Genomic DNA, 12758 nt, shown 5'->3' on the forward strand with positions numbered 1-12758 from the left:
GCTTGTTATGATCAAAAAGATCATCACTTTTGCTGATTTGGATAAAATGTCTTTTTTAGGTCTCTCGCCTGCGTTGCAGTGCGCTCGCGCAGCGAGAGACCTCTTGTAGGGGGTCTGAAAACTTACCTAGGAATCGCACACTCTTGTGCGTGTGCTTTTCCTTTTGTGGCACGTTATTGGCCTTTGCGTGATTGTTTTTTACTAAGAGAGCACGCAATAGGCCAAAGGTGGGCGCATTGCTCCGCCCATGGCCTATTGGTGTCTATTATGCGCACCAAAGGCCATGTGGTTTCAATTATCGTGCCCAGACACGGGCGCGATAATTGAAAGCACATGTTCTGCTGTGGCGCGCGCACGCACCACTCGTGGGCGTGTTTGTTTTGCTTTCACTGCCTCTTGTTCTGTGAAGCGGGTGGGCCGACGGCGTTCCTGCAGCTCCTTGCCCTTGCCCGGCAATACTTCCTGCTTTTTTGCACCCTGATTGGATCGCAGAAAAGCTGGCTTGCATGCTGCTGCATGTGAGAGACTTGTACCTTTTGTGGGTGGTCCCAACAGCTCCCACGTCCACTCGCTTCCTTGTGGAGCCGCCCGCTCGCCAAGCCAACTCTCCGAGAGGCCAGGCAGGCTCGCACGATATCACTCGCACCTCTATTTTTGGCACTACTTGGGCCACTGATTCAGGAGCAATGCAACACAATTTACTCCGTCCATCCCACGATGCTGCAGCACACTCCTGTGCCATACGACCGCCCGATGCTCTCCCTGCGGACTCGGCTAACAGCTCTGATGCAGTACTGCTACCGTGACGGAACCCTGAAGCCAACGGTGCATGATGAGCTCCAGCAACGAGCAGGCAAGGTCCAACGACGAGGTTCCAACAACAAGAGGTCAAGGTATGGCTGACCTGCACTCTTGCCCCATTTCTTATCCTGGTTTCTTCTTATTTGTGGTTCGCAGCATGACTATTTCATATGGCGTGCGGCATGGAATTTATTTTTGTTCTGAAAAAAAATGATGCACTTGTTTTTTTATGTTGAGTCTACCGCTGCAAAAAGTATGGGGAAAAACACTTGCTGCACAGTTCTATGAAAAAAATATTGCGTCTGAATGGTCATTTAGTGGTAAAATGTTTTGTGAAAGTCGTTCACAAACTGGGCTGCAGGAATGTTGAAATCAGCCCTGTCTCTATTAGTGTCCGCTGCTTACTGCACTCCACCGCGCTGCCAATCAGCTTTGACCTCAGGGTTTTGCCCCTCAGAATTGCTCAAAAATGGGACGCAGGCCAAACAAAAATGAGCTGCCCTGATGAAGTGAAAATAGACTGAACTAACATGCCATGAAACGAAAGGTCTGTTGCAGGAGACAATGGTCCCTGAGAAATTAGAGGATATTAATACAATGAATATAGCCTCAATCAGTGCTATATTTGAGCCAGTATCCAGCCGGACAAAGGCACTTTTAATATATCATATATTTCAACAATAGTACATAGAATGTAAGTTAAATCACAGTGGAATACAAGCCTGTATCCGAAAACTTACATATCACACAGACAGTGGGGTACAAAAGGCTCAGGCAATTTCGTGGTTGTTTCAGTCAGTGAATACTTAAATGGTGAAACAACTAATATACAAAGGGTCACCTTCACATTACATTATATTATGTACAGTGAATAAAGTGTGTAAGGCTGACAACTGTGTCGACAGCGTTTCGATCCTTATCAAGAGGATATCGGATCATCATCTATTAAATAAAATTACCCGTAAACAAATGCCTCAGAAGGCGTAGTATTTGAGAGCTCGCGGTATCGGAAACGGGGACGATTATCCCGGGTGATTGCGAGGCATCCCGAGTAACGAGTGAAGGTCGGAGGATGGGTATCCGGGACCTTAAAGTGTGAGTAGATCGTAGATGATCAAGCCTCGCGGTGGAGGACCCCGTCTAATGCAATGGAGCGAGTGATTTCCGCGGCCAGGTACGTACCTTTGTATATTAGTTGTTTCGCCATTTAAGTATTAATATCCTCTAATTTCTCAGGGACCATTGTCTCCTGCAACAAATCAGTTCCCAAGGTCCCTGACCGATCTCCTTTGGGTGCCCTTGTTCTTTACATATGAAACGAAAGGTCAGCGCAAACATGTCTTAATAGAGTGTTGCGAATCGGGTGCACCCTTTGAATGCAGCTGGCCTGTGCAGCGCCCATTGCCATGGCGATGCCAGCAACCCGTGAGGGCGCACTATGCGGGCACAGGTCGGCCTGCCAGGAACAGGGCTTTGAAGTCCTTTCAGGTCGCGCAGGGGTGCTGTGAACTGTTATGGATGGCTTGTGGACGGAGCCTGTCGTGTTTGTGTGTCTACACAAGAAAATGCTGGCTGTGTGGGAGGATTTAAAGGCGAGGGAGTCCGTCAGAGTGAGTTGTGATGTCACCTGTGTGTGCGTTATGTCACGGCTTTTTGTGAAGCGCGCTTCTTACCAATTGTACGGTTTTGTAGCACTTTCTGAGACTTTGTGCGCCTTCTGTGAATAATAAGGGTCCTGCAGGCCTAAATGCAGCCAAGATAAAATGGGCCGATTGCTTCCGGGTTGAGTAGCAAATAAATCAACCATAAAAACAGCCGTAATGGTGATGCAGTGCGCCGCTTAGATTGGGACTTGGCGCCATTGCACCTGCCGCACTATTGATAGCCTTGCCACTGCATGCATGCAATGCTGAGATTCGCATTAACCAAAATCAAGGTGGTTTGTGATCATTGTGTTGGGTGCAGTGGCTTCCAGATGCCTGCTCCTCCTCACACTAGGTATTGAAAGGCAGACATAGCTAGGGTGCAATGTGCCCTTCACATCCCTGAGCCTCGGTGTCACTACACCTGCTGCACGAATGACACCTGTTTGCTTCACACAAGGTTGCCTCGATGTAATCCAAGAAAACTTGCCCCTCTGCGCCCCTCCCTCTCCACGTAGTAAAAGACTTCCACAATAAGGGTATAGCTGGCCCTTCACCACCTGGCGCCGCTGCACCTGCTGCACTGACTGTAGCAGCCCCCTTGTTTAGAGAAGAGTGCTGCATTGTAGTAGCTGTGTATTGGGATGTTGACAGGTAGTGCTGGGGAGGCATGGGTGTGTGATGGGCGCAGCCAGGAAAGTCTTCACTGAGGGCCCTCTAGGTGTCCGTTGTAATGTTAACAAAACAGGCAGTGCTTAATGTGGAACTGTAAGTGTGTTTTGTGGTTGTAGATGGAGGTGTGGGTTGTGGTTCAGAGACACGGCAGGGTGCAGTCTGTTGAGCTGTATGCGTGCATTGGGATTATAGACGGCTCAGTGTATAGACCGCGTTGTCTGGTGGGCTGGAGTGCTGAGATTGTAGGCAGCTTAGTGAGGGGTTTGTGTCGTGTTTTTACACACGGCAGTGTTGGAGGAGGGGGGGTGATCGAGGGTTTGTTGTGCTTGGGAGATAGGGCCGTTCGTCTGTTCGGCTGCCCATGTGTGTGTGTTTGAGACACTGCAATGTTGTTTGTGGGACCAGATGTTCGTTGTGATAGTACACAGGTCAGTGCAGTGTAGGCATCGCCTGGAGGTCAAGGTGCACTGGACTTGTGGGATTTCTCCGGATCTCGAAAATGATTGGCTGCTGCTGTGCAAGTGTGCTTTGTTGAGTGTGGAGCGGATGCGCTGTGTATGTGGTGTATGGAATGAGTGTCGACGTCTCGATAGGGAGGACAGAGTGAAAGTGTTGCTGTCGGGGTTCACTTTGAGATTAGGGTACACTGACTGCTTGGTGGTGCATCTCCTATCCTAAACCTAGATTTCTGCTTCTTAACCCCTTGCATGCCCTTGACGGAACCACTCCGTCATGAGCCACGGGTGCCGTGTGCTCATGACGGAGTGGTTCCGTCATGCTGCGGCCGTTGGCGGCCGCTCCTCCCACGCGGCTCTAATTCCCCGCCTGTGCGGGCGATTAGCGCAGTGGGTATAGTCATGACGGAACTACGCCGTCATGAGCACAGCTCGCCCGTGTCTCATGACGGCGTGGTTCCGTCATGAGCACAGCGGCGCCGTCAACCCCTCAAACCCCCCCAGCGGTGCGGCGGAATTCGCGCCGCAGCGCAGGGGTTAACTGTCATCTGGGTGGTTTAATGTAACCTAAACACATAATTTTTGACACTGCAGAAAACAGTGAATGTAAATTATGTAATTAACTTTGAATCAGAGACATTGACTCAGTTATACAGATGCATGGCTTTTGTATGGGAAGGGCAGACAGTGATGGCTTGGAATATCCCAATATTAACAGAACGTGTATTTAGAAAGTGTATTTTCGCCCCGAAGAGCAAGAACACCACAGTGCTGAATAACTGATATTTATTGTTTCCCAACTCTATGGCACTCGTCTTTTCAACCTCAGAAGATGAAAGGCTGAGTGGATGGATGTGCCAGGATTTGAACTAGGTTCCATTAAGTCAAACATGGGTCCCTACAATGGATGTATTAGTCCACGGAGCAACCAGCCCTGGATATTTTCTATTTTATGGGGTTTTTTTCTCTACCTTATTATATTTTGCTAAACATCGATATACATATATACCTCTAGGGACTTAACCTTAACAAAATGTTTTTCCTTTTTTCTTCGGAAAATTGTATACTGCTCTACATTTCAGAAGCTTAATACAGTCATGAAATACTTTCCATTGTCGTTTGATTCTGCAGCTCAGATTTAACAAGCATTTGCAATGCAATAGATCTCGCATTTATGCGAGTTTAAGCTATTGGCAATGCAAATAACAAAGCCCTTTATTTATGTTTTAAAAAACGAAAACAAAAATAAAAGGCATTGTTATTTGCAATGTCAACAGCTCAAACTCGCGTAAATGCGAGAACTATTGCATTGCAAATGCTTGTTCTATCTGGCCACTGTGAGGGTGGTGACTCAGGGTTTGTTTTATAATAGTGCGCACATTCGGAAAGGTAGCTTAGTGGAATAATGCACCCGAAGTGTAGCAATCTGATGGTCTCAGATTCGAATCCTAGCAGGTTCACTCAGTCTTTCATCTTTCTGAGGTCAGCGAATACTATTAAGTTGCCTTATAATTAGCCCCTTTTATCAGCGCGCGGAGGACAGCCAAATGGTATAAGTGAGCTATATAAAGGTTTTATTTATTGTTACTATTTTATTCTTATGGTAAAGCTTATTATCTATGACTTCTACATTAGGTTACTTCAAAACACCACCGTACACACTGCATCAACCCACGAGCCCAGCTGTCAGCGCAATTACGGTAGCAGAAACATAGGTGTCCCTCATAAAACGGTCCTCGCCCCCTCTTCGACTGCTATTTATGAGGCACTTAAGAAAGAAAATTAGTGTTGACAAGTCAACGTCTTTTAGCAGGAGGCATTCAATCTATTTGCCCGTGTTGTCTTTAATGGGACAGATGTGACAAACAGTCAAACATTTCCCAGCTGAGCAAATGTAAACACAGCCACCACCGCAGATGCACAAACACCACTTCACTGAGCCGAAAAATGCGGGACTTTCCTGAGAGCGCTAAAATGTTCCCTGGAGAATGTATTCCCAGATGTCCACGAGCGGACCTTACGGATGACCTCTGTTTGGAATGAGGCGTGCTCAGACCGACATAGGGGGAGCGCTTTTTTATAACCACACATATAGAGAAAAAACAACGATACCTGATAATGCTTACATTGGGGATAAGGGAAGTAAAATAATGGTAACTGAATAGCATTTGTTAGCTTCCCAATAGCATTGGGCATATGGCCAACATATTATAGTTAGTCTTGGCTCTTGTGAATTAAATTCATTCAGACATTAACTCGAAATAGAGGTAATCACTATTGTACGAAACCGCTACAAACCTGGAAAATGTATTCAATGACGTCTCTACAAATGATTTTTAGAGGGGGCACATTAGGGGTCACAGGTAAAATTATGAGACAATTATTTATTTACACATTCTTTTTTCAACCTCTATTATTTCTCTTTCACTCTACATGTTTTATTTCTTTTCTCTGTGTTTCTCCTTCAGTTCATTTCGTCCTCTCTTTTTACGGTTAAATCTACATTTTTCTACATCTGTATTTTTTCTGTTACGTTCTCTACAGTCCTGGCTCGTCCTTATATATAGCTTGAGTCATGTATTCCTGTTTTTTTCTTGTAAAGTGTGGTTGGCTTGGCCTAATAGGCATGGAGACGGGGCACAAGGGGGCCAAAACGAATGGAGGGGGGGCACGGGTCGCATCTGATATTCTAACGCACTGCGTCCGAGACAACTGAGCAGCCTCAAGACAAGAGGGCGGAAACGGATCTGCAGCAGAGGCCACAGGACATCACCGGAGGGCTAGCAGTCTGCAAGCAGGTAGCCATGCTTCAAGATGAGGAGTGATGTTGAGGCAAGGGCAAAGGCCCAATGACTTGCGGCAGATAAGGGCGGAACTTCCTTTTAGGAAGGCCCTCAAAACATGGCTGTTTGGCCTCCCCTAGTTTATCCTCGCTCAGACCCCCCTCATTGGATGGATGCTAGCGCCGGGACACCTCCGTTGGAGGTAGCTGTTGCGCTCTACAAATGCTAATAATAATAATAAAGGCTCAGGAAGGTATGGATGTGGCATGTCGGGACCGGATGAACTTATTTTTGTAAGAAACGCTTCTGCTAGTTAGGTGAGATACACGAGTGAGGAAATGGCATTCTCTGACGCACCTAATTGACTTTGCATATGTAGGGGTCCATAATCTGCAAGAATTCTGGAGATGATTTTTTTTTTACTTTTCAAACTCCACACCTGACACAGTATAAAATAGTTATGAAGAGCACAAGAGGGGCTGGCTTCCTGGGAGTAAACTGACCTTTTTGTGTAGGGGGGCAGGCCCAGGGTCTGGCACTAGTTTTGGAGATTGTGGCTTGCAAATATTTTAATATTATCCTACAGATTGAAAGGAGAAGATGCCTCATTCTAAAATCACTTCTTTGTGACTGGAGAATGCAGATGCACCCAGTAATTGAATATTACTGGCTTTGATGTGTTTATTTTGTGCTCGGCATATATACCACCAACAAGAGTGGCCCTCCATGTGCAGTGCATGAAATATCGACCAGCTTTTCAAATGGGAGTGAAAACAGAGGAGCAAAGGTGATCACTTGATCTGATTTTTTTTACAGATCTGAGATTAGCTGTGTGTGATTTTAAATAATCTCCAAGCCTATATCTCGAATTCTGATGTCTCCATGTACAATTATCCAGTGGATAGGTATGCGCTATAACAAGATGTATTTACACAGATATTGGAAGGTAACAAGATATTGGGCGAAAGGATATATACTATTTAGTCAGCAGCAGCCGACACAAATTGCAGCAAGAAGTTGCCAGAGCGAGAGAAAGGACAAAGGATTCAGAGAAGATGGTGCCACAAATATAAGAGGAGATTGAGTCAAACATTGCATAAGCCAATGACATGGTGAACTGAGGTTAATGTCTATAGACACGTGCCACAGAATATCGAAAATTGTCTGAGATAGAATAATTTGCTGATTGTGAAGGAAGGCGGAAGTCAGGGAGCGCAAGTCTGACTGCCCTTGCATGATGCTCATTGTCGATTGCCACTCTTAATAGATTGTTTGGGAATCATGCAGGCTTCCCCAGGGGCAACCCATAGACTCTCATGCCCAATCTTAATAAGAGTTGTTTTTACATGCATAAGCCAGGGTATATTGCCTGATCCTGGGGTGCGTAGCAATTCTTCAAGGCCTTGATGGTATGAGCATAACTCCGGTGAAGCCCAGAGCCTCCTCCAACAAAGGATATGTCTTACTCCTAATCTATCCAAGACAGATCTAAGCCCCCAGACATAACCTTAGAGGGAGGAGTGGGGTACTAATAGGGAGACCTATCAATTGTCGCATAAATCGACTTTCGGCTGCCACCAAGGTAGTTGCATTCTTGTGACCCCACAGCTCTGCACCATAAAATGCTGCTCCTAGGGCCTGATGCTTATAAATTTGGAGTGCAGAAGAGACAGGGGGAAATTGAGAGCCTCAGTATGTTTTTACTATTCCTCCATTGTTTGTTCTAATTTGAGCCTGTGCTGTTCGATATGGGTTTGCCATTCAAGTTGCTCTGTTAAAGTAACTCCCAAATAATCAAAGGTATGTACACTCTCTTAGGGAAACCCTCTGAATCTAGGATTAGATCGGGTGGAATGACATGGATTAAGAACCATGTATTTGATTTTACCTAGATTGATCGCCAGACCCCTTAGTCTGAAAAAGCATTCAAATCGATCAACAATTATTTGCAGCCCCATTGGTGTTTTTTAAAGCAGTTGGGTTTCATCTGCAAACATTAAGGCAGGGACTCTAGTTGACAAGCTTGGTGCATCATACTCACATTGTTCCAGGTAAACTACTAAATCATTGATGAACAATGCAAACAATGTAGGAACGAGGACACATCCCTGCCTAACCCCTCTATTGACTGGGAACGGACTGGTCAATTCACCTAATTGGCCACATCTTACTTGTGCATAGCTATTATCATGCAGTCTAATAATCATGTCCAGGAGATATTGGGGAACCCCTATATCGGCAAGTATCTGCCAAAGAGTGGATCTAGGTATAAGGTCAAATGCAGATCTTAAGTCTACAAATACCACATAGAGACTTCCACCCCTAGGAAAACCATTTTCCAATACAAAAGCTGGAGTCGGTACGCCTGGTCAATTGTACTAGTGCATTCTGCAGGAGAGTCAGCATTTTTTTTGTGATCATCAATTCTTGTAGTCTGTCCAATATTACCCTAGCAAACAGCTTTTGTGAGCTATAAATAAGGCTCATAGGCCTGTATTTTGATGGGAGAGCTCAAGACCCCTTTTATGTTGCGCCTGAGCCAGTGTGCAAGCGCTGCTCTCCTTAAGATCTCTTGTAGTTCAGTATGGGAGAGAACCCCCGCCCATATTTTTCATTGGCTTGTGTCTTTGTCCTTTATAAATGCTGTCTTCTGATTCCTTAATAGGCTTTGTTAGTCCCGCCTTAGAAGGGCCATGTTGTCATTTGTTACCGCCCATGGCTACTGGCCCCTTAACTTGGTTGTTACATGTGCTGTGTACCATTTTCTTTAATGAGTTTCACGACGTGCTTTTGCAGTAGCCGCTGGGTGTGGTGGAAGGTTCCAGTGATCTGTGACGACTGTAAGGGTGGGATGTAGGAGAAAGGAGCTGAGCCAGGAAGAGCTTCCAAGAGATACAGGGGCAGAAGGTGCAATCTATATACTACCGAGTCAGACGCTCTCTAATCATACTTGTATTTTGTAATGATTTAACCTTAAAGGAAAACATAGATTATTTATACAGTCTCTAAAGCACCTTTGTGACTATTTGGTGAGGTATAGGTTATACGCATAACAATGCTGTTAAGCAAAATACAAAACGGAATTGAGCAAATAACGCATTTTAAACGTTTTGAAATATAACGTGCTGCGCCTCTTGCCCGAATCTTGGTTTTCACGCGCTGCACTGCGAGGGTGAGGTGGTCATTTCATAATGGCCGTCACATGTCATCTGCCCTGCAGGTTTCTGTCTCATGGAGTCTAGCCCTCTTGGTACTCCCTTGAATTCGCAGACTGAGCTGCACAGAAAGTATAGATCAGGCCCGCCTTCCCACAGAATGACACCTGCTCTCTTTCTTTGTCTATCGTTGTGTCTCGTTCGCGGACGTGCAGGAGAAAGGGAGCTTTCACTATGTCTGCATCCTAAAAGCAAAGGTTTGAGCATTTCCTGCATGAGAAGAACATTGTGACTGACCTGCTGGAAAAGATTGAGAAGAAAACAGGGGTGAGGAGGACTTACATTGCACCCCATGCGAGTCAGTGCTTTCTAATTTTGAGTCTACTCTGGCTGTGTCGTAAAGCGAGGGTGTCCTGATTGCTCGTATCCACAGTAAGTCTGTCTTACTGGCTGTAGACTAGGACAAAGGTGCTACTAACCAGGACAAGTTACTCTGTTCTGTTACTTCTGAAGGCTTTGTGATGGTGTTTTAATAAACTATAAAGCTGCGTTTATTGCTGCTGATTCTGATAAAATATGCCTGTCCCAAATGTTGCTGGCCAGTAAAACACAAGCCTGCCAATGCTCTTGTCAGTGTACTGAGAAATTCGGCTCTCTGACAAAGCCTTCCCTGACAGCTGCTGACTAGGATAGGGCCAGCGGTCACTCAGTTTCATCAACAAAGCTCACTTTGTTTGAAGTAGAGGGGTTAACACATTGCTTGTCATATACATTTGGTTTGTCACATTTACTATGCCGAAGCCCAAAAAGCACACTTGATTCAGCCCGAAGGAAGATAAATGTTTCTAATTATGACTTTGAGTTTGTATAAGTGATGTGAAATATCCCCTCCACCCTGTTAAGTATGGACGTAGTGGTGTAGTGCTTGTAATTTTGACACAATAGGACACACCTGGACCCTGCACTCCCAAGAGGAGGCAAATGCACTACTGCACCTTTAAACAACACACGTTAAACAGCACTCCCAAAAGACGAGGCGATAAAACAAAACCCAGCACTCTCTTAAGGCGAGGCAAGAAGACAAATTCAGGTGACACACACATGTTTATTAATTCAATATTTTAGAAAGGAAGGCAAAATATATCAGTTAATACAGACTCCCAAATATCAAGTAATTCAAGTGCAAAATCAGAATAAAATGCAGCATATATACATGTAGCAAAGAGCAAAGAAACTTAGAAATTGTGTACATAAAGGAACACCTCACCGATCGAGCATGCAACATCCTTGCCAACTCAAGCTGGAGAAACCCTTTGACAGCCCAGGAGGGAGTTCGATCGGGACCCAAGTTCCTTCTGTTTCACAGCAGTACGTCTTCTCTGTGAATGCGCTTCTACCTGCCCCCCAAAGACCTCCAGCTTTAATACCTTTACTCTACATGAGGCGAAGGTTCTAGAAGCCTCGCCCCTTTCTGTTGGAAAAAAAACCTAGCTAACCGCACTGGTCTGTGTCAAGGTCAAGACAGAAGCTGGCCAGGCTCCTGTATTTTGACTCCGAGACAGAGCTGTACATTCCACACATTCCCTGAAAGGTACCAAGCATGCATCCCACACAACATGTTCCAGTTCACTCTGATTGGTGAGGAGCGAAAAACAACTGAAAAGCGAAAGCATGCCCTCCCCACTTTGCAGCTACATGCGAGCACTGAAAATTGAGTCTGCTGCACAAGATGGAATCAGCACAGAAAATAGAGTCAAATATGCCAAATGGAGCCAATGGTCAATATATCATTCTTAACATCAGTACAAGTGGAATGTCTGCGTTCATCCCATATGGCTATTGAGCACACTTCCTTAACGGGTCCGAAAGTTTATATAGCCAGATGGGATGGGCTTTGGGTAAAATATGAGTTGACTCGAAATACACAGTCTCTCCAAAATTATGCTGCGCGCCAGGACTGGAGTATTGTATTGCCCGGGGGTGTTTGTTATACTGCTTCAAATCCAGTGCCTGACTTTACATTAACTATACAGATATTATGCCTCAGGCGCATGCAGACTTCTATCAGAATCGCTGATTTGCCGGGCAGAAATGAATGGGGGACTTTACTTTGCGCAGCCTTCCTATACCTGCTTGTCAGCACATAGCCAACCTGCACCTGTCTGTTTCTGTGTCCCCAGACCTTTATGCCTCTCCCCATAACACGACCCTGTGTACACATAGAGAGCCGGGCTGGGTGTACACAGGCGAGGGTGCCTGGCAGCATCACCTCATACGGGCCTAGCCGGGGTGTGTGGGAGGCAGAGAGAGAAAGCGGCGTGGGAAAGGCTGGGAAGCACTATAGGAGATGCCCGATACAGTGGTTAACTTTGCACAAAACCATCTGGCCATCAGGTGAGAAGGGTGGGGACAGGTACCGCTGCGGTGGAGAACACGACTCATCTGCTGCATGTGCCAATTTCGGTGACAGCCCCATTTTCCCAATTCTTCAATTGTGAAATTAAACTAAATAACCATTGTCCATCAACCCGTATCCTTTCTCCTCCGCAGCCATCATCGCTGTCATCTCTCTGTACCTGGTCATCGGCTATGGCGCCTCCCTGCTCTGCAACCTCATCAGACTCATCTACCTCATATACATGTCATAAGTGCAGACTTTGGAGCGTAGGCTCCAGATCCTGTGATTCAGGGCAAATCATTTAATCTCCCTGTGCCTACCAAAAAATGAATGTGCCCTTGTGTAATGTAACTGGTGCTCATGTTAAGTGCGCCAATTCCTTCGGGTCCAGTTCTCGCTGTACAAAACTGCAAAAAAAAATAAAAAATAGCAAGCTATAGAAAATGTAAATCACAGTGCCTTTTATTTATGTTTTAAAAACCAAAACATAAATAAAAAGCATTGTCATTTGCAATGCCAATAGCTCAAACTCGCGTAAATTCAAGACCTATTGCATTTCAAATGATTGTTTAAAGATGCTATGATTTCTGCCCCAGCCCAAGTCGGGGGGATGGAAGCCCTTTTCAGAATGGCATTAAAGGTTAATGCAATATGTATGTATTTATTTCTTATTAAGCGCATCTGTCACCCAAAGGGTATCCTGGCGCTGAGACCCTATTAAACCATCGGAAGAGTGTTTACATTGCCCTTGGGAACAGATAGGTCTTAAGGTCCCTTTTAAAGGAGAGCAGATCTTGATTACCCCTCAGCGCCAGAGGAAGGGAGTTCCATAGTGAGGCGGCCGTATA

The sequence above is a fragment of the Triturus cristatus genome, chromosome 4_2 (genome assembly GCF_964204655.1).
Source record: "Triturus cristatus chromosome 4_2, aTriCri1.1, whole genome shotgun sequence".
In the NCBI taxonomy this organism is placed as follows: Eukaryota; Metazoa; Chordata; class Amphibia; order Caudata; family Salamandridae; genus Triturus; species Triturus cristatus.